Source organism: Ambystoma mexicanum, chromosome 8 (genome assembly GCF_040938575.1).
Source record: "Ambystoma mexicanum isolate Mex_15411 chromosome 8, UKY_AmexF1_1, whole genome shotgun sequence".
Taxonomy (NCBI): domain Eukaryota; kingdom Metazoa; phylum Chordata; class Amphibia; order Caudata; family Ambystomatidae; genus Ambystoma; species Ambystoma mexicanum.
Window position 1 is genome coordinate 1,342,023,383 of NC_090929.1, and position 27,517 is coordinate 1,342,050,899.

Sequence of the window (27,517 nt, forward strand, 5' to 3'; positions counted from 1 at the left end):
TTTTATCTTCCCAGGATCCACGCAGGTGGGTTCTGGTGTGCATCCTGTCCTCGGACCTCCTGGGTGGCCTCCCCAACCCCCCAGGGCCCATCAATGGCCATTTTTGATTGTTTCTTATTTTTATTTTTATTTTGATTTCTTTTATTCCCAATTTTTTTGGGACGATTTGTTGGCTTCCGTGGTTCCTGTGGGCATACGCTGCATTGTGGCTGGGCACATGCAGGCTTGTAATGTATTTGGTTCAGATGCTTGGGTTTGAGTCACACACACCCCTCCTGCTTCCCGTTTCCATGGGCTTGCAAAGGGTGTGCCCAAGTGACAGTGAATTACACAGTGACGTTGGACTCCCATGAGCTGTGTGGGCAGTCTGTAGTCAATACTGTGTATACATTCCTAGTGCATATTGCTGTTGTGTTGTACACTGCATGTTGCATTGATGTGTAACTCTTCTTCTGTGTCTACCTCCCAATTTGCAGGTCCCTTCCTCATGTCTACACAAGGACCTCTAGTCTGGAGATGGGGTCCATGTTGGCAGCAGTGCACCTACAACTCTACATGGTGCCAACACTGCACAGTTGGTAGTGGTGGGAGTGCAGGCATTTCCAGGTGGTGAGACTACTAATATGTAACATTTGTGATGTCATGTTAATGGTACTACGTGCTCAAGTATGTTGTTGGTCCGGCATTGCTGGGGTGTGGGGGTGGTGGGAGACATGAGTGGGGGCCTGGTGGAGGGTGCCCCTGGTGGCTGGGGGGTGGGGGTGGTGGGTGACATGAGTGGGGGCCTGGTGGAGGGTGCCCCTGCACTGCTGGGGGTGGGGGTGGTGGGTGACATGAGTGGGGGCGTGGTGGAGGCTGCCCCTGCACTGCTGGGGGGTGGGGGTGGCGGGAGACATGAGTGGGGGCCTGGTGGAGGGTGACCCTGGTGGCTGGGGGGTGGGGGTGGTGGGTGACATGAGTGGGGGCCTGGTGGAGGGTGCCCCTGCACTGCTGGGGGGTGGGGGGTGGTGGGAGACATGGGTGGGGGCCTGGTGGAGGGTGACCCTGGTGGCTGGGGGGTGGGGGTGGTGGGTGACATGAGTGGGGGCCTGGTGGAGGGTGACCCTGGTGGCTGGGGGGTGGGGGTGGTGGGTGACATGAGTGGGGGCCTGGTGGAGGGTGCCCCTGCACTGCTGGGGGGTGGGGGGTGGTGGGAGACATGAGTGGGGGCCTGGTGGAGGGTGACCCTGGTGGCTGGGGGGTGGGGGTGGTGGGAGACATGGGTGGGGGCCTGGTGGAGGGTGACCCTGGTGGCTGGGGGGTGGGGGTGGTGGGTGACATGAGTGGGGGCGTGGTGGAGGCTGCCCCTGCACTGCTGGGGTGTGGGGGTGGTGGGAGACATGAGTGGGGGCCTGGTGGAGGGTGCCCCTGCACTGCTGGGGGGTGGGGGGTGGTGGGAGACATGGGTGGGGGCCTGGTGGAGGGTGACCCTGGTGGCTGGGGGGTGGGGGTGGTGGGTGACATGAGTGGGGGCCTGGTGGAGGGTGACCCTGGTGGCTGGGGGGTGGGGGTGGTGGGTGACATGAGTGGGGGCCTGGTGGAGGGTGCCCCTGCACTGCTGGGGGGTGGGGGGTGGTGGGAGACATGAGTGGGGGCCTGGTGGAGGGTGACCCTGGTGGCTGGGGGGTGGGGGTGGTGGGAGACATGGGTGGGGGCCTGGTGGAGGGTGACCCTGGTGGCTGGGGGGTGGGGGTGGTGGTCGACATGAGTGGGGGCGTGGTGGAGGCTGCCCCTGCACTGCTGGGGTGTGGGGGTGGTGGGAGACATGAGTGGGGGCCTGGTGGAGGGTGACCCTGGTGGCTGGGGGGTGGGGGTGGTGGGTGACATGAGTGGGGGCCTGGTGGAGGGTGCCCCTGCACTGCTGGGGGGGTGGGGGGTGGTGGGAGACATGGGTGGGGGCCTGGTGGAGGGTGACCCTGGTGGCTGGGGGGTGGGGGTGGTGGGTGACATGAGTGGGGGCCTGGTGGAGGGTGACCCTGGTGGCTGGGGGGTGGGGGTGGTGGGTGACATGAGTGGGGGCCTGGTGGAGGGTGACCCTGGTGGCTGGGGGGTGGGGGTGGTGGGTGACATGAGTGGGGGCCTGGTGAAGGGTGACCCTGGTGGCTGGGGGGTGGGGGTGGTGGGAGACATGAGTTGGACATGGGTGGGGGCCTGCTGGCAGGTGCCCCACAGTGCTGGGGGGTGGGGGTGGTGGGGGACATGAGTGGGGGCCTGGTGGAGGGTGACCCTGGTGGCTGGGGGGTGGGGGTGGTGGGTGACATGAGTGGGGGCCTGGTGGAGGCTGCCCCTGCACTGCTGGTGGGTGGGAGTGGTGGGAGACATGAGTTGGACATGGGTGGGGGCCTGCTGGCAGGTGCCCCACAGTGCTGGGGGGTGGGGGTGGTGGGTGACATGAGTGGGGGCCTGTTGGAGGGTGACCCTGGTGGCTGGGGGGTGGGGGTGGTGGGTGACATGAGTGGGGGCCTGGTGGAGGGTGCCCCTGCACTGCTGGGGTGTGGGGGTGGTGGGAGACATGAGTGGGGGCTTGGTGGAGGCTGCCCCTGCACTGCTGGGGTGTGGGGGTGGTGGGAGACATGAGTGGGGGCCTGGTGGAGGGTGACCCTGGTGGCTGGGTGGTGGGGGTGGTGGGTGACATGAGTGGGGGCCTGGTGGAGGGTGACCCTGGTGGCTGGGGGGTGGGGGTGGTGGGTGACATGAGTGGGGGCCTGGTGGAGGGTGACCCTGGTGGCTGGGGGGTGGGGGTGGTGGGTGACATGAGTGGGGGCCTGGTGGAGGCTGCCCCTGCACTGCTGGTGGGTGGGGGTGGTGGGAGACATGAGTTGGACATGGGTGGGGGCCTGCTGGCAGGTGCCCCACAGTGCTGGGGGGTGGTGGGGGACATGAGTTGGACATGGGTGGGGGCCTGCTGGCAGGTGTCCCACAGTGCTGGGGGGTGGGGGTGGTGGGGGACATGAGTTGGACATGGGTGGGGGCCTGCTGGCAGGTGCCCCACAGTGCTGGGGGTGGGGGTGCAAGGGGACATGAGTTGGTGTTCATTAGTTCAAGGAGACATGTGCCTTTGCTGGGGGGCATGCCCATGTTGGTTGGGCTGCCTGCGGGACATGACCAGGGATGCAGGGTAGTCCCCTGTGGTGTGGGCTGCCTGCAGGGGCCGTGGAGGGTGTACAGGGTACACTTGGGAGGACCCACACTGTCAAATCACATGTGGGACTCCCCGGCACCCCTGAAATACACGTACCATGCAGAAATCGCATGTAAAACTTCCCGCGCACCCCTGAAATACATGCGCACAGGCTATTCGCGTGTGGAACTTCCCGCGCACCCCTGAAATACACGCGCCCAGGCTATTCGCGTGTAAAACTTCCCGCGCACCCCTGAAATACACGCGCACAGGCTATTCGCGTGTGGAACTTCCCGCGCAACCCCTGAAATACACGTAGCCCGCTCCCCCAGGCCCGATCGCGTGTGAAAGTTCACGCGAACCCCTGAAATACACGTAGCACGCTCACCCAGGCCCGATCGCGTGAGAAACTTCACGCGAACCCCTGAAATACACGTAGCCCGCTCCCCCAGGCCCGATCGCGTAAATGACTTCACGCGCACCCCTGAAATACACGCGCCCAGGCTATTCGCGTGTGGAACTTCCCGCGCACCCCTGAAATACACGCGCCCAGGCTATTTGCGTGTGGAACTTCCCGCGCACCCCTCAAATACTGGCGCCCAGGCTATTCGCGTGTGGAACTTCCCGCGCACCCCTGAAATACACATAGCCCGCTCCCCCAGGCCCGATCGCGTGTGAAAGTTCACGCGAATCCCTGAAATACACGTAGCACGCTCACCCAGGCCCGATCGCGTGAGAAACTTCACGCGAACCCCTGAAATACACGTAGCCCGCTCCCCCAGGCCCGATCGCGTAAATGACTTCACGCGCGCCCCTGAAATACACGCGCCCAGGCTATTCGCGTGTGGAACTTCCCGCGCACCCCTGAAATACACGCGCCCAGGCTATTTGCGTGTGGAACTTCCCGCGCACCCCTCAAATACAGGCGCCCAGGCTATTCGAGTGTGGAACTTCCCGCGCACCCCTGAAATACACGTAGCCCGCTCCCCCAGGCCCGATCGCGTGTGAAAGTTCACGCGAACCCCTGAAATACACGTAGCACGCTCACCCAGGCCCGATCGCGTGAGAAACTTCACGCGAACCCCTGAAATATACGTAGCCCGCTCCCCCAGGCCCGATCGCGTGAATGACTTCACGCGCACCCCTGAAATACAGGCGCCCAGGCTATTCGCGTGTGGAACTTCCCGCGCACCCCTGAAATACACGCGCCCAGGCTATTTGCGTGTGGAACTTCCCGCGCACCCCTCAAATACAGGCGCCCAGGCTATTCGCGTGTGGAACTTCCCGCGCACCCCTGAAATACACGCGCCCAGGCTATTTGCGTGTGGAACTTCCCGCGCACCCCTCAAATACAGGCGCCCAGGCTATTCGCGTGTGGGACTTCCCGCGCACCCCTGTAATACAGGCGCCCAGGCTATTCGCGTGTAAAACTTCCTGCGCACCCCTGAAATGCACATAGCCCGCTCCCCCAGGCCCGATCGCGTGTGAAAGTTCACGCGAACCCCTGAAATACACGTAGCACGCTCACCCAGGCCCGATCGCGTGAGGAACTTCACGCGAACCCCTGAAATACACGTAGCCCGCTCCCCCAGGCCCGATCGCGTGAATGACTTCACGCGAACCCCTGTGATGCACGTACCCTGCTGAAATCGCGTGTGAGACTTCCCGCGCACCCCGGTATACACGCACACGTATATTTTTGTCAGCGGGTGTCCGTGTTTGTGGGTACCCCTTTGCACGTCATTTTTCCTGGAGGGCCACAGTATGGGACATTCATCATGGCAGTATATAGGTGCTATTTGTTGGCGCACCTTTTGGCGCACATTTCTTACAGCCGCAGAGACGCTACCGCCTGCTTTCTTGTGGCGGTCGTGTTTGTGCCTGTGCGCTGGTTTGAGCGTGCGCTTTTTTGCCCTATTCTATTCCATGAATACGTGTTGTAGGCGAGCGTGTGGGCGTTCCGCGCACTTGTGCCCTGTACTTCCCCCGTGACGCCCACGTTTTGGCAAGTTGTTCCCCATTCCGAGTGTTACGCCCGTGTTCCGCCTACTTTTGTTGCGTGCGCCGCGCTATGTGCGAATTTCGCTGTGGCCTGTGCGATTTTCGCTGTGACCTGGCGCACGCTGTTAGATGGCCTGTGCGCCAACGTGCGCCGCGCACTTTTTTATCGCACATCCGCTGGTTTTCTCGCGCACGGCCTTCCATGAATCGACGTGCGCTGCTTTTCGTGCGATTTTCGCACTTGCACTGCGATTTTCGCTATTCCACTGCGAATCGCACGTTTTTGCCCACTTGCGCCGCGCTAATTATTCCATGAATCGGCCTGTAAGTGTTTTGACCTTGGTATGCTTTAGCACATCTTGTGCCCAGGTTTCATACATGCAATTGGCAGCAGCAACTCCCATGTGATTCATGCACCCTCCCTTGTTCAAATCTTTCACACATCGTGGCTTTATGTAACATGGAATGTTTAGATGACATGATGTGGATATGTTAGTATGATTGAGATATGTTGAATGATGCGGGGTGTGTTGTCCATTGTGTGATGATGTAATTGCAGTGGTTTGCTCATTTGGTTTTATTGACTGTATTTTATTGATTTTCAATAAATGACCATCTATTTTCACACCACACCAGTGCACCAGCCACTCTTTGCCAAGGTGAAAGTTTTGCAAATTTGGGATTGAATTTACTTTTTTATTAGATGTTTGATTACTCTCATCTGACACCTTTCTCTCCCCTTTTGGTCCTGTTCATTTAAAGATAATGATGTGTTATTTATATAGCGCCTTTATACAAAGTGCTTTACAGAGCACATATTTACACACAATATCACCCAACCGAAATTGGTACTCATTTATCGACCTCGGAAGAATGAAAGGTTGATTTGGCCTTGCTGGGATTCGAACCTGTGACCTGCAGATCACACTCAGATCACAGCAGTGAGTGCTCAACCTGCTGAGCTATCTTACCGGCTATAATTTGACCCAGGTGTCAATGAATTATGGGGAAAACCTGCCTTTTTTATAGGTAGATGATTGGTTTATGGTCACTGTCACTGAAGAGGTCTGTTGTCCTACATAATTGTGTGTGTGCATGTCTCCTTCATCAGCTATGCATGTGCTTTGTATTACTGGTTACACCTCCATGAATTGCTGCTTGGGGTCAGTCTCCTCTGGATGTTTCTGTGCACATGTTTTTGGTGAGGCCTGATGGAGTAGCTTCTTTTTGGTGTGGCATTACATTTAGACTCATGTCATGTCAGCCTTGTATGCCATCTCCTCAAATATTTCATGACAAGTAGCACTCCATGATCAGGGTAGACCGACCCATAGGGGGTGCTGGACGTTTCCTGGTAGGCCTCTGCCCCCTGGCCTCTTTTTACCCGCAGGATATCTGCTCAGCATTGTAGGAAGAGGGAAATCTTCATCTGAAAACCGCCCACGGTCGCGCCTGAAAGAAAAGAGAATCAAAAGTCAAAACTTGGGCAATAAAGACATTTAGCGCCACGCACTCGCGCTATACTCACCCGCAGGATATCTGCTCAGCGTTGTAGGAAGAGGCGAATCTTCATCTGAAAACCGCCCAAGGCTGCGCCTGAAAGAAGAGAAACAAAAGTCAAAACTTGGGCAATAAAGACATTAAGCAACTATGCCAAGCATCTATTGGCCAAGAGACTTACCTGCTGAGTCAAGCTATTCAAGACTCAGCTACAGCCCCCGTAGGATCAGTGATGGGACTCAATCCAGGGAAAGACTGAACATGTTGCGCCCCTGCTAGAGATTGCAGGACGGAGAGACCAGCATTAAAAAACTCAAGGTGAGGCTGAAGCAGAGAGGCAGCATTAGGTGGTTACGGGAGGTGGGAAACAAACCTGCTACTCACGGCTGGCTAATATCTTATTTCGTCATTTTAGGAAAACACTTCCTGGGAAGTGACAGTGAGGGAGAAGTCGCGTGCAAGCCTCATCACTCAGCCCGTGTAACGCCAGTACAGACATCATTCATGTAGCTTCGTGCGACGCCCCCGTGGAGACCAAGTGAGCGTGACAATATTGATGTTGCCATCATTCTCTCTTTTGAAAACCTGTTGCCACTTCCTGTTCTCCATAATTGACACGGCCACTTTCCACCTCATCTACAGACATCCCAAAGCCCAACACCTCCTTCTTCAAAGACTTCACATACTTTTTCACGACCGTGTCTGTCATGCAAGTCAATCATATCTTACTCCACTATTTCAACAGCCATGGCAAACCAGCAACCAATTCAATAAAGGTAGATCTCCACTGCCTTCTCGCTAATATGAACCTCACAAAGCACACACCATCTCTCTGCAATTCCGATCTCACAAAAACCACAACTAATTTGCCAACTTTCAAGACACTTACTATCCTCACTCCCACTCTACCATCCCTCAGGGCCACATCATACATGGGCATGGTCGTGGGAGGATACCTCAAGGGCAACGCGATCACCTTGGAAGGAAGATGATTCTGAGCAACACATGTTCGATCCCCGGATATGCACTTAGAAACATCCGGGTATTAAGCATGTTATAAATAACCAATTACAATTTACAACAGACTCTGTACTCAAGACACTTCCAAATGAATCTTTCCTCACATACCTGACAATCCTGAAGAGCTCTCTAACTCAAGGCACCCTCAAATCCAAGAAATACTCCTTAAGAAACTGACAATCTCTGCAACTTTAACCCCATCACCCATTTTCCTTCCTAGCTAAAATCCTTGAGATCTTTGAATAATTTAAGGTGCAAAAGGAAAGATGTCTCTAACTGAGAACATGCAAAGTGCTTTATTGGAGGACCCCCTACATACCCTCTCGGATACTACATCCAAACAGTTTGCTACAGATTGGGAACTAAACAATTCTCTGAGCTTCCAACGTTTTAATGAGCTCAATCAATGTGGTAGTATTTGTGGTAGAGGGTACAATGTTGTCACATCAGCAGTCTTTTTTTCGCAGACTTTTTTACCAAAAATGTTCAGCTGAAAAAACTCATCAAGAAATATGGGGGGTGGGAGTAGGGTATATACGTGGTAGGGGGTGTGGCATATAGGGGCTAGATAATAGGGAAGGGGAGCTTGGTGGGGTTAAATAAAATAACTGTGGAAAAAAAACCTGGTGATCTGACAACATAGAATTATTTTAGAGTTTTCCCAATGGTTTGATGCTGTTGATAAGGGCCTGCCCAATGTCCATCAGAGGATAATGGACAAGTGTTGTCAAACTGTCCAGGAGGAGGTTAGCAATGATGTCATGATCAGCAATGATAGTAACAAAGGGCAGGTTAATTTGACACGTTTGCCGCGTACGCTAACGTCATTACCTATGCCAGCAGAAAACATCTGTGGAAATATTCAGCCTCTACAAGGTTCAGTTAGATTTGTAGGTGCAATGCATCAGATTAACAGGTCTCCTTTACCCAGTGATATTCGAATAAGTAAATCTCAGATTCCTACTATCATATACAAGAATCTGAAAAGTTTTATCATGGACAAAAGGAACATAATTATAACAAATGTTGAAAAGCCAGTGAGGAAACAAAGTCTTACACAAGGGAGCTGGGCATGGCTGTATTAGATCACAGCATTTGAGAGTTCTCTTATTTTATCGCTCTCCATATGGCCTACAAAAAAAACTTGAATTGTTAGCCCAATATGCACAAGAGAATAACCTTCTCACTAACCCATCTAAATCTCAGATTATTATTTAAAGAGGAAAACAACATTATTTAAATGGACACTTGATGGTGCACGCATTGAACGCGTTGCCTCTGCAAGATACCTCGGGTATGAGTTAGGTGACATCTCCTCTGTCATGATGTGGAAGAAATCTCTGCTCAGAAAGGCAAACGTGTCTATTTCACAAATGAAGGTGATCTATAAAAAATACTCAACATTTTCTATGATTCCACTCAGAAAATTCTATTAATTAAAAGTCAAAGTAACCCTTCTATATGGATTGGATATGTGCCTGGAAAATATTGCTAAGATACTAGATCAAGTCCAAGGAAACATTTGGAAATACACACTAAGATTAGCACATGCCCTCCCCAATCCATTGCTGCTACATGAATTTGGACGTATTTCTTTGTCGGCCAGATTCAAATGGAGGTTATTAAATAATTTCTCAAAAATGTTACTTCGTGCACCTAATTCTCTTTACGAGAATATTGCTATCATTACACGAGAAGGTAATGTACCATCAATCCAAACATTTTATCATAACATAAATCAACTTCATAGATGTTACCACTAATGACCTTTGTACTAGATCCGCCTTTGTGAAAAAGAAGCTATATGAAATGGACTGGTGTAAAACAACTGAATGCATTGGGAAATATAAACAATATAAAGAGCCTTCTCGATTCATTACTAAAAGACTTCCCCGAAATTCATATATTGTGCGTTTTCCCTTTAATAGAGCACGAGAATTGTACATGCGATTTAAACTAAACCAATATCACACACTTCAACTTACAAACAACTGGGCAGAGTCACCCCTGGAAAGTCTAACAGTAAATTGTCGATTTTGTAAAGCTGAATCACAAGATGAAACACTTAAACATCTGGTCATTTATTGTGAATAGTCAACGAAATGAGAATGTTGGCACTGAAATCTCTGGCTGTACTGAATCTTGGAGGTAATGGCTCTGGATGCGGTTGATGTGGGTTACACAAATACCACTAGTTTTGTCTTTGACCCACTTATTGCTAAGTATCAACAATGAATTAAACACTAAGCAAATGTAACTGAATGTCTATGTATACATCCGCTAACCCGCCTGATGGGGTGTACCCTGTAATTCAGTATTATAGTTTTCTTTGCGAGTGCTAACATGATGATCCAATACCATCCTAAAAGCAATGACTGGGATGATCACACATGTATAGTGTTTTCTCAGGATGCTGCATGTATATATGTTTTTAGAGAATTCTTGTTAACAAAAAACATTGTGAGCCTAATTCACAAAAGCATTTTGTAATGGCAAAAGCCCATTGGAAAACGCTCTGTGAATTAGGCCCTATGTGTTTATTGTAAATTTGAGGAGAGAATGTATATTGTATCGGATTTTATTTTATCATGTTATCAATATGTTTTGATAAATGATTCTTAATATTTTATGACTAAGTTACGTTTTAAGAGTTTGTTTTCAAACTATAAACAACTAATACATTTTTTTTTAAATCTTTGGGCCTCATTACACGGTAGGCGGTAACCATGGCGCTGTTAGCGCCCTGGTTGCCGCCGGTATTTTACCGTGTCCGCCTTGGTCGATGGAGGAATTACCGCCCTACTTCAAGGTCAGCGGGGGAGGGGTAATTCCCCATTCACCAAGGCACTTCCCAATTCCCATTTTTGCCCCCATAGGGCATAATGGGAATGCGGAAGGTGCTAATTACGGTACCGTAATTAGCTCCAAGGTCCCTTTGCGGCACCCTACTTTAACGGCTGGTTAAGGTCGGGTCCCGCAAAGGGAACTCGTAGTAAGGCGGTAAGGGTTTACCGGTACCGGTGCCCTTACCGGTACTGGTAAACCCTTACCGCCTAACGTGTAATGAGGCCCTTTGTTCTGCTAGCAAATGCTTAGAGTACATTCCAGTGCAGCTGTCACTTTTATGGAGGTCGCAATGACTTGCATGTGCATTTGTGGTGGTGCAGATTGCCCGGCTAGTAGCAGATTTAGAAGATAGCACTACCTGGACGCCGGCTATCTCTATCTGTATTGTGTGCACATACATTGACAGGAATTCATGATGTGCATCATGGATTTCTGCATGTGGGTACGGGTTCTGTCCCAAGTACACCTCACAGACACATGCATGTATGAATATCCTGGCCTGTCTGTTTCTCTGTACTTGCACATACAACAACAAGATACACATTACTCTGACAAAGGTGTATCTTAGTAGGCCAGTTACCCGAGAACTGCACTACACTAACATTGGCAGCTCCTATTCAAATTATTCTTAATTCAAAAATCATGGGATCTAATTCTACCTGGCATTTTGTGTTATGGTTCCATCCCACTCCAAGTCCAACCATGGAAGCGCATCCACCTGCACTTAAGGTCTCCAGTGACTGTCATTAGACAATTTAGGCAAATTAGACCATTTTTATATTTCGCCATATAGCGTTTCACACTATCTATCAACCACGTATTTCTTTGCTTCAGGAACAGAAATCCCTCCACCCGCAACAACGTTTCTTGAGATCTTCCACTAAAAACGTTGCAACATTACTCTATTTTGGAAGGACCAGCACGTGGGCTCAAGCTTTTTCTGATCAGGCACCCTTTCTACAGTTGGGTGGATCAGCGTGATCATGTATACCGTGTATTCCGACAAAGTGCATGACCTCCACACACGCATATTCATTGGAGATAATAGAAGCTGAACAATTCTACTGTTTGAATAGAACCATTTTCAGGAGCGCACGGAAGTGTGTGTAATTGGATTCCATCTTCAGGTAAGAAGACAGACTGCACTGCAAGGAAGGATAGCTCAGGGGCAACGTGTTTGTCTTGGAAGCAAAACAGCACAGCACAACACAGGTTTGGATCTCAATGACGTGCTTAGGAACTACTCAGAGGTAGTAAGCGCATTATAAAAGAATAATTATAATAATTACTAGAGCCTATAGGCTCCTGACCTTTGTAACTCATTACTATAAATTATAATACCTCATAAACAGAAGGACGTTTCACAATGTTGTGGGTTTAGCTACAAGTACTTTGTTCTTGTAATCAGTCCAGAATTAAGATGCATTGTGGAAAAGGCAGCACTTGTTTGATTTGATAAAACCCCTTAAACTAGTATAATTAGTATAACCTAGTCTAACAGATGATTTCCTTTTATAAGAGTACCCTGGTTGTAAAAAAAAAAATTCTAAAAATAAAGTTGATGCCAATCTCGTCCATCATGTCATTGGTGCAGAGAGTTCTGAGCATCATTAAGGAGCACTGATAACCAAAACAAATAAGAAAATATGGAGAAGACTGTACACATCACTGGCAACTTTACAGAGAGAGAGAAATGCATTGGACTCATGAAGAGGTATGAGATGTTCGTAATAAAGACATAATTCCTGGAATGTTGAAGTTCAGAAGAGGCTTTTATTGTACAGACTCTGCCGCTTTCGGAGAAATATGCACACAAGTAACACTGCTTAGCTCTAAAGAACAGAGTAGAGCTGAGGACATCAAGAATTCAGTGGCGGTGCAGATGTTGCCACTGGGGCAACGCACTGACCTCGTCACCACTGTTGGGGGTCTCCGTGTGACCCATGTAGCGATCCCTGTGAGCCCCCACCCCACAAACTGAGCCACACACATCTGTTCAGTTTGGGCTCCCCAGTCGCACTACCGCGGCCGGGAACGCCCCCTTTATTTATGATGCACGCAGCGGCGTGCAATGTCACGCCGCCGCGTGCGCTTCCCTTAAGGGGGCAGCACCACACCGTACACAGTAAAATCCATTTCAAGTCAGGATTTCAAAAGCATGCATGGCGCTCGTGATCCTAGGACCTTTGAATCCCAGGCCCTGAACATGTAAAAAAGGAATATGAGAAGGATACGAATTATTTTCTCTACCTGATGCAAACCAGGTCTGCTGTACCATAAGCACCCCATGTTTTTCCCACTCAAAACGGCTCTCTGAAAAGGAATATGGCAGCGATGGAAAGGAGGAATAGATGGTTTGAGCCACTCACTATACAGTTTAACCCCTACTGGAATTAATACAAATATGTAGCCAAACAATATTGTTAAAAAACGGTGAACATGGTTACCTGTTAACAGACTGGAAATCAGAATGTGTAAGCACTAACAAATGACAACACGACCAAGACTGTCAGGAAATGTTATAATGTGCATGGGCCCTCGTATGATTTTACAGTTATTGGTTCCAAGGTTGGAACATTATTAGCCAGATATTGCATATATCTGCACATGAATTGCCATTATATATCTTGTATTGCAATGCTATACCCAGATACACACTGAATTGGTTATTGCTATTTCACAGTCAGCCAATATATGCCAGCCCATGGGCAATCATGATAAATCAACTACTGTCATTATGCGACCCTGTACACACAAAAATGAGTTAGGTATTTCCGGCATATACACAGGCACTCACACAATTTAATAATTTATTAAATACAATGACAGCATTATACTCAATGCACCTACAAGTTATTGGCATTTTGTGGTAAGATAATCAGACCATTGTTTAGTTATTTACAGAAACTACCTATGTACTTATTGCAGATTCCACAAATTGTCATCACACCTTTGTCATAATCGAGTTTTTCCAATTGCATACTCAAGTACTTAGATTTATTTCCCCATGATGTAATGAAATGACCAGGTACCAACAGTGTTTGCCAGGCATTGCCTACTTTAATTTGGCAAGGCAGTCACACTATTTATCATACGCTGTGACAAAATACCTAGGACCTCATGTCATTGGACGGACAATATCATATGCCGACCATATGCCAAGATTTGACATCAAATGGCTAGCTAGTCAAACCATTTGAGGTCAAACATAACTTGGAGTACACTTCGAACAACACCATTCTGATGCCGCATTGAACCACATGGAACTAAGTATGCATCAAACCCATCTCAACGCCAACTTACTGCCTGGATCACCTCCACTCGCCACACTTGAACGTCTTTCAGCCAGCATACACAGCTCTGAGAAATACAGTTCACTGCTGTTAAAAAAACAAGCAAAAATATGGTACTGTTTAGAGTGCCAAGCCGCCTTGGTCCATTCCTGGGACCCTTGTGACCACTAAGTCATGCTTTTGCATCTTTTTCAAAGACATAGGGGGTCATTACAGTTACCCCGGTCTGGAAACAATGTTGGTAAAATTGCCAGTAATACCGGCACCATTATTTTTACCAGACCGTGGAAACACAAGTTTGCCAGAGGGGGCCAAAGATCTACCTCCAAGCCTGAAGTGCTGTAGATCAGGCCCCCACTGGCAAAAAATGCCGCAGATACCGGCACTAACTGGGGAGTTACCAGCATTCCTGCTGCCTGTAATATCCCAGTAATACTGAGATATCAGGTGGCCAGAGCGCTAATTCTGTTTGGTGGCATCCTGCGAGAATTACCGAAGGGATACCTCCAAACTCGGAATGAGGGCCATAGGGTCTCATTGCAAGCTGCCCGGTGCAGAATTAACATGCTGGTATTAACATATATATCAGCACCTTATCGCACAGTGAGGTAACAGAATGACCTTCCTCTAAGAGCTGTAGAGCATTCCACCACCTTGCCGGCAATAATTGCTGGTATCACAGGTGCTGGTAATACCGGCACCTGTAATACCGTTAAAATCCCCCATAGAGTCCAATGTCCAATGGGACTCCATGGATTGGGGATTTACACCATCTACCAGCACTTGTAATCTGGTGGACATCCCAATTGACCAAGTGCCGGCAATGATAATACAGTTTGCCAGTATTTTGGTGGATTTACCACCAGAATACCGGCAAACCTGCAGTGAGGCCCACAAGCTTGTTAAGTGACCACTCCTTCTACAGTACCTAGAGTGCCTTTATCTTCAATTTTGGAATCTTCTGTGTTCTTTCCACAAAGATAGGTTTTTTCGAGTGTTTTTATAGTCAGTTGTTTTTCTTACAGGTGATTTTAATTAATATATATTTCTATTGACCAAGGCAGCTTGGGACTCTCAAAAGTCTGTGGGCCTCATTACGAGTTTGGAGGTAGTCATGCCGTCATTACCAGCATGGCTACCTCCAAACTCGGGTCCGGGTCTGGGTCCCGCAAAAGGGGACTTACCGGGCCATTCTGACCATGGAGGGCCCAGTAATTCCCTTTCATGGGACCCGGACCCTGTATGTCCCCATTCTCATTTCAGCCCCCATAGGGCTCAATGGGAATGGGAAGGATGCTAAAAACGGGCCGTTAACAATGGGCTCGTTGTTAGCATCCTGGTCTTCTAGCGGGTCCAGCTCTGCGCGTCTGATCTGGCCAGGCGTACAGAGCGGGACTCGCTGCAGAACTCGTAATGTGGCGGCCCGGAATGTACGGTGCCGGTCCCTTAACGGCACCGTTCATTCCATGGTCGCCACAGTCGGAATGAGGACCTTTGCTTAGTGGTTTAACAGCATCGAACTGGGTTTTTCGGTGCTTTGTGTGCAGGTCGAAAAGGTTTTGCACGCAGCAAGCTGTGGTTATTCGGGCAGCAAGTTTCTGTTTAGTCGGGTTCAGTACGTAGGCCTATGTTGCTCAGCGCAGCATCAGAATGGTGCAGTTCATAGTGTATTCCAAGTTAGGGTTTGATGGTCTAGCCAGTTTGTTGCAATTGATACCACTGGGTAGAGTCTTGGATGCTTACAGCAGTTTGAACATATAAATTGTTCTAGATCCTTGATTGGGCATTCCTTTATTTTGAAGCCTTGTACGATTGCTGTTTGTCCTGCTACTATTATCACATTTGCACCCCTCCTAAGAGTATTGCCTGCCCTCGGCCCAGATTACCACAAAAGACAATGGAAAAATATTGATAGGAATTGTTCTCTGTTGGAAACGTTCCCTGCATATTCTATAGACGCTCAAACAGATTGCTTTTGTTTTTGAATATGTACTGACATTTTTACAGAGAAGTGAAGCCTTCAGCTTCACTCCCCTGGCCTGTTGCTCATTTTGTTATGGGGATACTGAACAGTCCTTCAGGGTATCAGTACTGGGAAACTATATTTTCCTTTTGGTCTTTGTACCTTGAACCTTTTTGTAACTCACACATGATCTTACAATGCCGTGTAGTGGGGATACATTTCTATCACCCTAGTCTTTTACACTTGGGAGTTGTGATTAGTTTTATATATTCCTACAGACAAGCTGGTGGCAGTAATATATGTTTACCATATTTGTGTTACTTTCAGAGTGCACATTTGTGTTTACCACATAAGGCTACTGAATGGGGCTAGTGTCCTAAAATGACCATGCCACACTCTTAATGCCGGTCCATCGGCCATATATTTGTTTGATCTTCTTCCTGCCTTGTGAGGTCAGGGAATCCCATATAAGGTAATTTGCTTGCCCTGGAAAGCTGCTGCTTTCTCGGTCTAGTGATGCCTTCATGTGTGCTTGGCCCAGTAAGGGGGTGGGACTCTCTGGTCCCATTCCACATCCATGATGCCTGAGAGTCTAGGTGTGTGACATGAGTGAAACCCACAATGGTCCATGATCGGACCACTGCTGGCTGTTTCAATGGTGCAGATGCTTACCATTCGTGGGCTTGGACTTGCTTCCAGCCAGGATGTTGGATAATAGGAGGACTCCTGCAGCCATAGCTTAAGATCAGTGTTGAAGCCAAGTATCTTGTGTAGACGACCAGTTGACTAAAGGCCCATGGACGACCAGTAACTTGTTGAATATCTCTCTGGAACATTTCACCAACACAAGTACTCTTCCTACATCAGGCCCTTTTTCCGAAGAAGAAGCTTTGTGAGTTTTGGATACAAAGACATGCACATCATAGGGATTGGACTCTCCTGGCAATAGCCTTGACTGCTTTCCATGCCTACCTTTATTGGGTTGTGGCTAACCTCTCAAAGTTCCCTGTTCACTATAACTGGGGTGGCCACCTAAAATCTGTCCCCATGTCAGATTCTATAAATACATCTTAACACATATCTTGTGGTTGTGCCTATTTCACTTTTATGATTGGAATCACTGAATTTGTTGCAGTGGGGGGCTAGGTATGCAGATTAGGCACTACTTAGCCGTGCACTCCTCTTGAGCAGTTGTTATTTTGTCATAGGTACCGAGGTGCTAGCTGGCATGAATAGAAGCTTCACGCTGTCCTCTCATTTTATGATCGTTCTTTTGCATTAACCAACTAGCCAATAATCAGGAAACATATTGATAGGGCGCAATTATTTCTCTATATCAATCAAAAAGCAAAAAAAAGTGGCAAATAGAATAGAAAAGAATAGACTTTGGCCCTGGTTCACAGAATGTTTTCCAAATGGGTTTTACTGTTATAAAACGCTTCTATGAATTAGGACCTACATGTGGCAGATACAGAAAGCCCACATGGGATCTATTGAAACAATTGCTAATCAATGCAACTGAAAATGAACATAGTACATCAGTTTATGGCTGGTCCGGTTGTGATTGCTGTGCATTTCTTTAAATTTGTATCAACATGAAAGGAAAACAAAAACATGTACATTGTCAAGGTGCATCTTGCATGATTATCCAGTTTGAAAGCATTTGTACCAAACCCTGCTCAGTGTAGAATAATTTAATTATAAAATGCAGTCTATACAGTTAGAGAGAGTAAAAGGGATACCATCTCTCCACTGTATACCACAAGTTGGCTATTATGAAATAAAGATCATTCTAGTACACCAATTAACTACATTGTATTAGTATTTGAATATGACAACTTGAAATCTAGACTAATAAATACCCAACATGGTAGGTGACAAGGAACGCCTACAATAGCATAAAAAAATAAGGATGCCAAATTACATGAATTTTAGTGAACAAGCACAAAGAGTCCCTTTAATGGAGTTGCCTTATAGGGGATGTCATTTAGGGGTGACCAGGGGTCGCACATGCGACCCCTGAGGTCCTCTTGATGCCCCTGTGGTCTCCCTTTCTACCTGAAAATAAATATTTCCCCCAAAACTTTTTATTTTTATTTTTTATTGAATTTGACACTCCTGGCCTGTGGCCAGCAGCATGTGGCTCTTTGTCTCTAGAGTGGCCGGTTTTCTGATAGCTATAGCCAGTGAGATAGCTCAGTTTTCTGAGCGGTCACTGCTGCAATGTGTGTGTAATCTGCAAGTTGCAGGCTCGACTGCCGGCAAGGTCAACTCAGCCTTGCCATTTTACTGAAGTTGATAAATGAGTACTGACACAGGTTGGGTCCTATTGTATGTATAGTTGTTATCGATACAGGTTCGATCCCTGAGTTCGCGCTTAGAAACCTCTGGGTATTAAGCGTGTCATAAATAACCTATCATACCATATCATTTGGTCTTGGACGTCTGCTTGCATTCACAGAAATGTGTTAATCTGGGCCCATATACGCTGATATTAATCATACATATGGTGATCCATTCTTGTATACATTTATATAACTTTACAGTGATATCATAACCATATTTTTCGTAGTGTACTTAGAAACAATGCTATGTGATGCCACTTCCTGTTTTGTCAATGGTTGTATTCCATCTGTTCCCGTGATTTCACTTTGGGGTGGGGTCAAATGCCATCACTTCCTGTGATGTCATCAGATGTCAATGGTCATTTGATGTCACTTCCGCTACCCCTGGCATTTTGGTGAAATGACGTTCGTGGCTTATACGTTTAATTATCGTTAATTTAGCTCAAATAAAATGTAGAAGGAAAACGAATCGAAATCCAACTAAATCAAACTGCACTTTTTTGGAGCTCAGGTGACCATCTTAAGTTTAGATTACTGTGGCTGGTAGATGTCATCGGAGAAGGAATTGATGATGTGCGTTGTGTGTGAAGGTTCTGTTGGCAGAAGTTGGAGTGAGAGGCTGAGATTCACTGGTGAGTTTATTGTACTAATGACTACCGAGGACCCTTTCACCTGAAAACTATACAACCGAACAGAGAGTGGTCCTGCATGTAACCATGGTGCCCAGCAGGCTGCTTCATTAAAACAGGAGCGTTTACATGTATGCGTCATACAATCACGTTTTAACACTCCATGCACATCAAAAGAGCTTGCAGTTCACATGTGTTCAGCGTGTAATAACACACGCTTCGACTGTTAAGAATTACTAATTTCTCTGAAGAAAGATGCGTGCAATATGACAGCCCCTAGGAAAATGCGAAATTCCGAACAATATACATGTTAAACATGTGACACTTTGAATTAATATGTTGGTAATTTAATGTGGCACACACGCAGACTGTTATCGATGTTTTTCGTTTGGTTAGGTTAGAAACAATTAGGTCTGTTGCTGCTGTATTACCGTATTTAACGTCCTGCAGCCACATTTCCAAACTCTTTTGTTTAACACAATGTTATTCAATTAATTTCACACTCTGTATGAAACAAACCTTGAGCTGTGTCCTAATGAACAGCTTCAAGCAATGGACTCCAATGTCACATTATGGCACCATTACGGTTCAGAAAATGCCATGACCTGAACTTAACTCATAATCTCATAGATCCCTCAGCGCTGTTGGCACTTTTATTTTTCCATTATATATTAATGATATTGATTAATTCCTTTTCATAAATCTGTAATATATGTTTTCTATTTAAAAATAATACTATTATTTATATGTCAGAAAAGAAATCAAATGACATTCAGTTTGGTCTCTCGTGTGAGTTTGATAAATTACGATTTTAAGCTGAAGTGAATACGTGCGTATTTCAGATGCCCACACTTAAGGCACAACTCGGTGGGCTGTATACATGATATCACTTTTTCCATTGATCACGAATTAATAATGACATTTATTTGTAAATCCGATGACATGTGATTCCTTTGTTAAATGTCACATGCGTATAGCGCAGAGGAGATAAAGTATGAGTACAATTGATGTCAATTATGCTTAATTTTGATACCTCAACTTTTCAAGTATTTGCTTGAACAGCACCATGCTACAATCTGTTTTTTTCTCTGCATTTTAATCTGTGTGTCTTTTTTCTGCACTGTATCGAGCACTCTATCTATCGATCTATCTAGCTACGTGTATATATCCATCTAGATTTCAATATTAAATAAAAATCTACAAATCTAACTTGCAACACACATAGATAACTTTCCAGGTAGCTTCCAAGATCATCATTTTCAGTAATTAAAGATAACACCTCGTGAATACTAGTGGCTCAAATGCATTTAGAGCGCATTGCAACCAGCTTTGCATATTTGAATGTGATGTCCACGTGTGGGAATGTAATATGTTGGTCAAGTGCAAGATATGGGCAGCTGGAAAAAACGCCTATGGCCAGATCCTCAAAAAGGTTTATGATGCAATGGAAGGGGTGCAGTAGCACATTCACGTCCATTGCGCCAGAAAATGTTTCCCTGTTTTCCCAAAGGGCATGCACATTCTGAGACCATTTGAGAATAAAAGCAGTTATGCAACGATGGGGGCAGAAGGGACATTTCTGCACGTGTCAATGCACATCCCGAATCCAGAAACAGGATGTCCTTTGAAATGCACTGAAAATAATTGCATTCTCCTGTGCCCGTTTCGAACAGTCACAGGGATGCGTAATGCATGGCTCTTTAAGTGGGACAGCTTAAGTCCCACTTGAGTTTCTACCACTTAAACATGAGTAAACATGCTTTTTTGGTTGACATTTCACATTGACAGTCTCTCTAGGCCCCTCATTCTGGAACATGCAATTGTGCTGGGAGAGTGCAATTCATTAGAATGTATGCACAGCAGCTGGTGAATGCATCATTTGAGCTGCAGCATTGCCCCCTGAAAATGTGCTGGTCAACTTTGAAAATAAACTGACCTTTGCACTTCCAAAAATGGGGCATATAAAAACCAAATATCTTCTGCATTATAACAGCCAAAACATTGGGAGTCTACATAGACTCCACCCTATCCATGTCAAGGCAAGTTAGCGCCATCGTCTCGTCAGCAGCACTAACGACTAAGATCATAAATGCTGTTAAACATTGCCTTCGCCCAAAAACGGCCAGAGCCACAGTTGGGGAAAGACTGGACTACTGCAATGTCCTATTCCTAGGCACTTCGGTCAAGAACTTAAAGAAACTCCAAACCACACAAACAGCACCATCAGAGCAGCACTTAGCATACCCAAAAGGAAACACATATCCCAAGCCAGGAAGGACGCCCGTTGGCTCCCAGTCAAAGAGTGCATCCTCTTTAAAGCTCTCTTCATCACACACTCAAGCCTGTCAAACAAAGCACCTACCTACCTCTCAGAAACCATTCACTGCGCCTCGTCAGAAAGACCTAAGTGGACCCAACACTGCAACCTGCTCGCTGCCCCAACCTTTAAAGGAGCCAAAGCTGGAGGAGCTGCAGTCCTAGCACCAAGAAATTGGAATGCACTACCACCAGCACTCAGGAAAGAGAACTCATACTCAGTCTTTCGCAAGGTGCTTAAAACTCAACTCTTCCCCTAGCCAGCCACCATTCACACACCCTCCCAAAACTGCAATAACTGTACTTTAGCCCTCTGCAACGCACCCTACCTTGTGGGAATATGTAGACAATCTGCAGAATTCTATAAATTGTACAGGAAATGTATGTAAAATGTACAATTAATGTTGTTTGTCTAAGCAAGTATCCTGTAACAGTGCCACGATGCCCAAGGGCTGCTGTGCGCTTTAATAATGGATATAAATAAATAACCATTTAAATGCCCCATTATTCGAAAATTGGGGAGCAATGTTAATGTTCAAAATGTGTATAGAAAAAAATAACAAACATACTGGCCCTCATTAGGACTCAGGCGCTAAATCATGGTGCTATTAGCACCATGGTCCATGCCGGAGTCCGCCATGGAGAAAGGGGGAATTACCACCCCATTCCAAGGTTGGCGGGGCGGTAATTCCCCCTTTCTCCATGGCCCTTCCCCATTTCCATTTTTGCCCCATAGGGCTCAATGGGAATGGGGAAGGCGGCAATTACGGTATCGCAAATTGCGGTACTGTAATTGCCATCAAGGTCCCTTTGCGGGTCCCTACTTTAACGGCTTGTCCAGACCAGCCGTTAAGGTCGGGAGCCGCAAAGGGACATCATAGTGAGGCGTTAAGGGGTAAAATAGCGCGTCAGCCTTTTACGGCGCCATTAACCCCATAACGACAGGGTCCTAATGAGGGCCACTGTAACTCAATTGAATAGCCAGCATCTGAGAAGAGGTAGAGTTATAGCTTCTTGAATATTTGTAGATTTCGAATAGGTCTGCTCTGAGGGAGGAAGGGATTCCAAAGTTTGGATAAACATATAATGCACACCATTCAGCTGAACTGGTCGCTTGAGCAGTCCTACTGTCAGCAATAAATGTGGGTTGGTCCTGTTGAGATGGTTTGGGATGAGATGGTGGCAGCCTTTAGATGGGTTTGTGTATGATATAGAGATATGTGTCACTGATTTGGCTTTGTCTGCAGACTGCATGTTGTTTCTTAAGATGCCTTGGAAATGAGTATTGTAGAAATGGGTGTACTAGGATTTAGGTGGCGGTTTTACAAAGGTGGGAATGAGGGCTTTATTTTATTTGCAGTATTTTCATGTTGCCAAATGAAGGGCTTTTGATTTTCTTTATTTGCATTTATGTTTTTGTATTTAGTTTGTATTTATTAAGCGCTTTAAGTCAAAACACTGAAAACAATAAACAAATAAAACAGGATCAAATGAGCTTTGAAGGCAGAGCGAAAAAAAGGGTATGAAGAAATAGAAAGAAAAGAAATTGGGAGTGCGTTTAGTGAAAGGGTGTTAATAGATATTAAGTCATGTGTGCATACCTATGAATCCAGGTAATTTCCAAAATTCTCAGCAATTCTTACTAAATTTCCATGAACGTCTGGACTCCCTCAAGCCAGACATTTTATGAAAACATTTGTGGTCACTTATCATCAAAACATTTTTGTGGGTCTTCTTGAATAACAGGGGGGTCATGAATCCCCCAAAAGAGACATTTGAAGTGCTTTGCATAGCCTTTTCAATTATTCAACCTTATATAAGGGAGTGCTGGACCTTTAACCCACCCGCGACCTTATGGCTGTTTTTTGCTTCATATGAACGATAAAATCCAATATGTTGATTGTGTGGGCTTCAATAATACTGGAATCACCCAAAACAAATAAAGTAAATTGGGAATGGTGTTCAATGTCACCAAATTAACATGCTATATACTGAAAACCTATTGGAAGAAACCAGTGAAAAATGCATCTCACTTATGTGACAATGCTTTCAAAATGTACAACCTGCATTTTATAGGTATTGTTACACCTTCCACACATTGAAACCCCATTGTTCTGGGGAGCGATCTTCTAATGGCCCAACAATTGAGCTGGGTGGTAATGGGTCCACTAACTTTGAGGGTGACTATGTCTCCATCACTGTGAAAAAACCAGCAAAGGCCTTAGATCTTTTATGGAGGGGATATCCTGGTTGACTAACTCAGTCTAATTTTGGTTTCTACCCTCTGGGATTTTTCTAACAACTTGACATTACACATTGTGGGGATTACCCATGGTCTATATCTCAAGCATTAAGGGGAAAAAATACAGGAAATGTAATTGGTGGGACAGAGCTTAGCATGGAGTTCTGACCAGTCACATGTTTTGCAGTTTGGAATCTCTTGAAGATGTAGATTGACTTACGGATATTGGACCTGCCTCAGGTTTATTGTCTGGACAAGGAGGCAATCCATCTGTCGAAGTTCCAAATAGGCAGGTGGGGGATGGCCTGGTCGGGGCAGATGACTGCGGAATCACTCAATATTTTAGTGTGTAATATTGTAGGGTTAGGGTCAAAGATTGAGGCTGAGACCTGGATATCTTTTGTAAAGAAATTTGAGATACTGCTATTCAAAGAAATGTGGCAGACAGATCCTGTCCACCTGCAAGGATACATGTTACTTTTCATACCAGCAGTTAAAAATAGTGCTGAGGGTTTCTCTCAGGAGCTTGGGAAGCTAGTCAAGTGTACAACCCTAATAGTAACATGTAGTTGTTGACTCTTACAATCAGCCATACGAAGAAATTGGGACGTATTCATTTTTACAATAAAAGAGGGGGGAAAGAAACTTTGATCGTATTGGCTGTGCTTGGGGACAAAATTTTGATTATGTCTGGGAGTGCCATTGAAATCACCCTACCATTGTGGTGCGGGAGGCTTTAATCACTGATTTGGGATGGGTTAAGTGGTCTTCACCGTCACTGACGAATAAAGGTCTGTTTGTATCCCATCTGCCTCCCTAAAGATCCTATAAACAACGGATAAGACACTGGTGTTATGGGAGATCCTGGCAGAAACAGTATACTAAGTGGTAAATAGCAGTTCCATTTCAAAGACAGCAGGGCACAACACGTTTGACAATGGGAGGTGTGTAAGAGATTTTGGGCCTCATTACACTGAAGGCGGTAAGGGTTAACGGTCACCGGTAATGGTACCGATGACCATTAACCCTTACCGCCTTACTACGAGGTCCCTTTCCGGGTAGGTACTTTAACGCCTGCTGTTTAGCAGGCGTTAAAAACCAACCCGCAAAGGGACCAGGATGCTAATTACGGTACCGCAATTTGCAGCACTTTAATTAGCACCTTCCCCATTCCCATAGAGCCCTATGGGGCAAAAATGGGGAAGGGCAATGGGGGTAGGGGGAAATTACCACCCCGCCAACCTTGGAATAGGGCAGTAATTCCCCTTTCCACCAAGGCGGTGCCGGTATTTTACCGGCATGGACCAAGGTGCTAATAGCACCTTGGTCCTCCGCCTACCGTGTAATGAGGCCCTTTGTCTTATTGGGGTGAATTTGGGATTTGCTGATATTTTCTTAGCGTAAAAATATTGGCAGTAATTTGGTGTAAATTAATCTTGCACTTAGATTGGGTTTGGCATCACATTATTTTAGTGACCATACCTTGTTAGCTTTTATTGGTGGTAATTTTAGTGGTATTTTGTTTTGCAGTAATTATTTCTGTGGTATAGTGAGGAGCATGGTTTTCTTCTTTATACTATAACCCCATCATAAAACAAAACCTTACTTTCTATTAGAATACCTCTTAGTTGTCTGTAGCGAGCCCTGGACTTATGCACTGTTAGAACCCAATTGTTTTATTCAGAGTACCACCTACAGTTTGTGGCTGGTATCACTGACTTATCTACATCCAGTAATCTATATGCCCTTAGGAATTACTGGTTCATGGACGTCCAGTAATCTATATATCATATCAGATTCCTTCCCATCAGCATGCAAGGAAGGCACACACACACACACACACACACACACAAACCTGCTTGATCACTGAATATTATTAGATTTTTATGGGTTGTTATTTTGCCTGCAGTAGTAAATTGACAAATGCACTACTGAACAGAAATGATCCTCCCCTGTATACTTACATGAGTTCACAGATGCACAAATTACACAAAAATCCCATTTTTTTATATACTCTCATTATATTATACACAAATCTTATTCACATGTCATTAATTCTTACCATGGGTTCATTGCATCATCACTGGAATACAAAAAAGAAAACAAAATAGAACAAGCAGATCTTTTGAAACATGGGTTAATGTTCACACATTCTGAACATGGCAAAAATAAACATGCAGTGACTTCCTGACTTCCCTGCACTATGATAACCTCAGCCACTCATACAGCATTTCCCATGGTCCTCACTTGGCACGTACATACCTTACCAAGATTAGTATTTCTTTGAAGCTCCCAGCATGACCTTGCTATTTTTGCAAATGCAGGCCCAGTGTCAGCGCGAACTGCTCCTGTAAATCTTGTTTGGGGAGCACCAGCGAGATATCTCTCTCAGCCAGCGCTCTGACCCCTTTTGAACCCTGTCAGCTTTCATAACCCAGCACAAACTAACTCCTCTCTGAAATTTTTGCTATCAGAAAAGCTCAGATCCTTCCATTTTGACGTGGCATGTCTGCTTATTATTTCCCCCGATCAGGTTAACAAGGATGTGTTCTGTAACAATCCTCATTTTCAGAACAATGTGAGCTACAGAACAGATTTATTGTTTCAATTTTGGTTTCCTGCTGCAGCATTCTTTCTGTTCTCCATAACCTAAAGTAAACGCCAGTCTGTATTTAAAAACAAATTTCAGTAGTGCCACTAAAACATGTATTTTCACCTAATTTTGCACATGAGACTACATTATAATGTTAGGGAAGTTAGAATTAATGTTTAGCAATGTTAATTATGTTAGTCGGTTATATAATTTAATGTAGTCTCATGTATAAGGCATTCCAAAAAAAATTGGTGCACTTCAATATTTGGCCTGGCAGCACTAAGCTTTTCTATGCGTGCATTTAATTCTCTAAAATTTCAAGTTAGGCTTGGCTGTGCTGTAAATTCTGTAGTTTGCATACTACCACTAAGGTTATATTATACTGCTTAAATAAAGAATAAAAAAATTATATACTACTGCTGGCAACAAAAATGCCACTACATTTTGCAATAAATGCAATAAAAATGCCATCACATTTGGTAAACTGCTATATATGTCCTTACAGGTCCCACAGTATTATTGATTATATTCTGGTATATTCTGGTACCGATGTGCTGGTGGGGCTGCATATATGACTTTTCATTTTTTTAAAGGCAAGCAAGTGATAGTATTCCCCTATTCCTCGATAAAAATCCCATATCCCTTGTTTTCACGCTTGGTAATAGAGTGCTAAAAAATATGCAAACCCATGAAGTTTCATTTATAATGGGTGCAAAGTCTAAACTGAAATGCTGGAAGTCTGTAAATGAAACTACACTAACTCTGCAAGTAATAAGGGAAACATGAAGTGGGTTGATGTCTTGCTTTCTCCCTGGGTAAGCTCCAACCACTGTCCTGAATGCCTTTGGAGGTTTTCTGTTTATTTGTACAAATAGTTTTAGGAATATTGCACTTCAAAAGGGACAAATCCTGGTTATAGGAACAATGCAAAGATAAAAAAAGATGTTTACTGCCAGCCGTAAAAGACCCAGAGGGGGAAATTCCAGATATCAGACTTAGGTGTGGTAAATTCAAGGTAGATGTAGCAGATAGGAAGAAGGAACTTTCTGAGAAGAAATTGGAAGAATTATGTGTTGCAGCAGAAAGGGACAATTGAAAAACATTCTGGGGTATTCTGGCCAGGAACACTGGAAGCCTGAATTAAAGGGTGTGCGCATACCCTAGTGTTATATATAGATGAGGAAGACTGGCAATTACATTAAAGTAATCTCTTCGGTACTAATGTGTCAGATGGGTGTGATTGATATGGAACTGGAAGCAGGAAGACGTGGAACAACACAGGTTCGAATGCCATTATAAATAACCAATTACAAATACAACAGACCTGGAAACCTTGGGGAGGTTGAAGTTTACTTTTCAATATGGTCATCCCACTTAAGTCTATTATTAAATCTCATCCCCAAATAGCCAAATAGCCACATAAATCTTCTAGACATTCGCCTTCCAGAAGGATTGGCAAATATTTTTGGGGCCTATGGGAAATGCACATTGTAAAAGATGAACATCTATTGACCCCTAGACCTCTGTCCCTCATAAAAATCAGCCATGGAGAGTTGCATATTACAGATCTTGTTTCTAGAGTGAGTAACTTTACTGGAAAGTCCTATG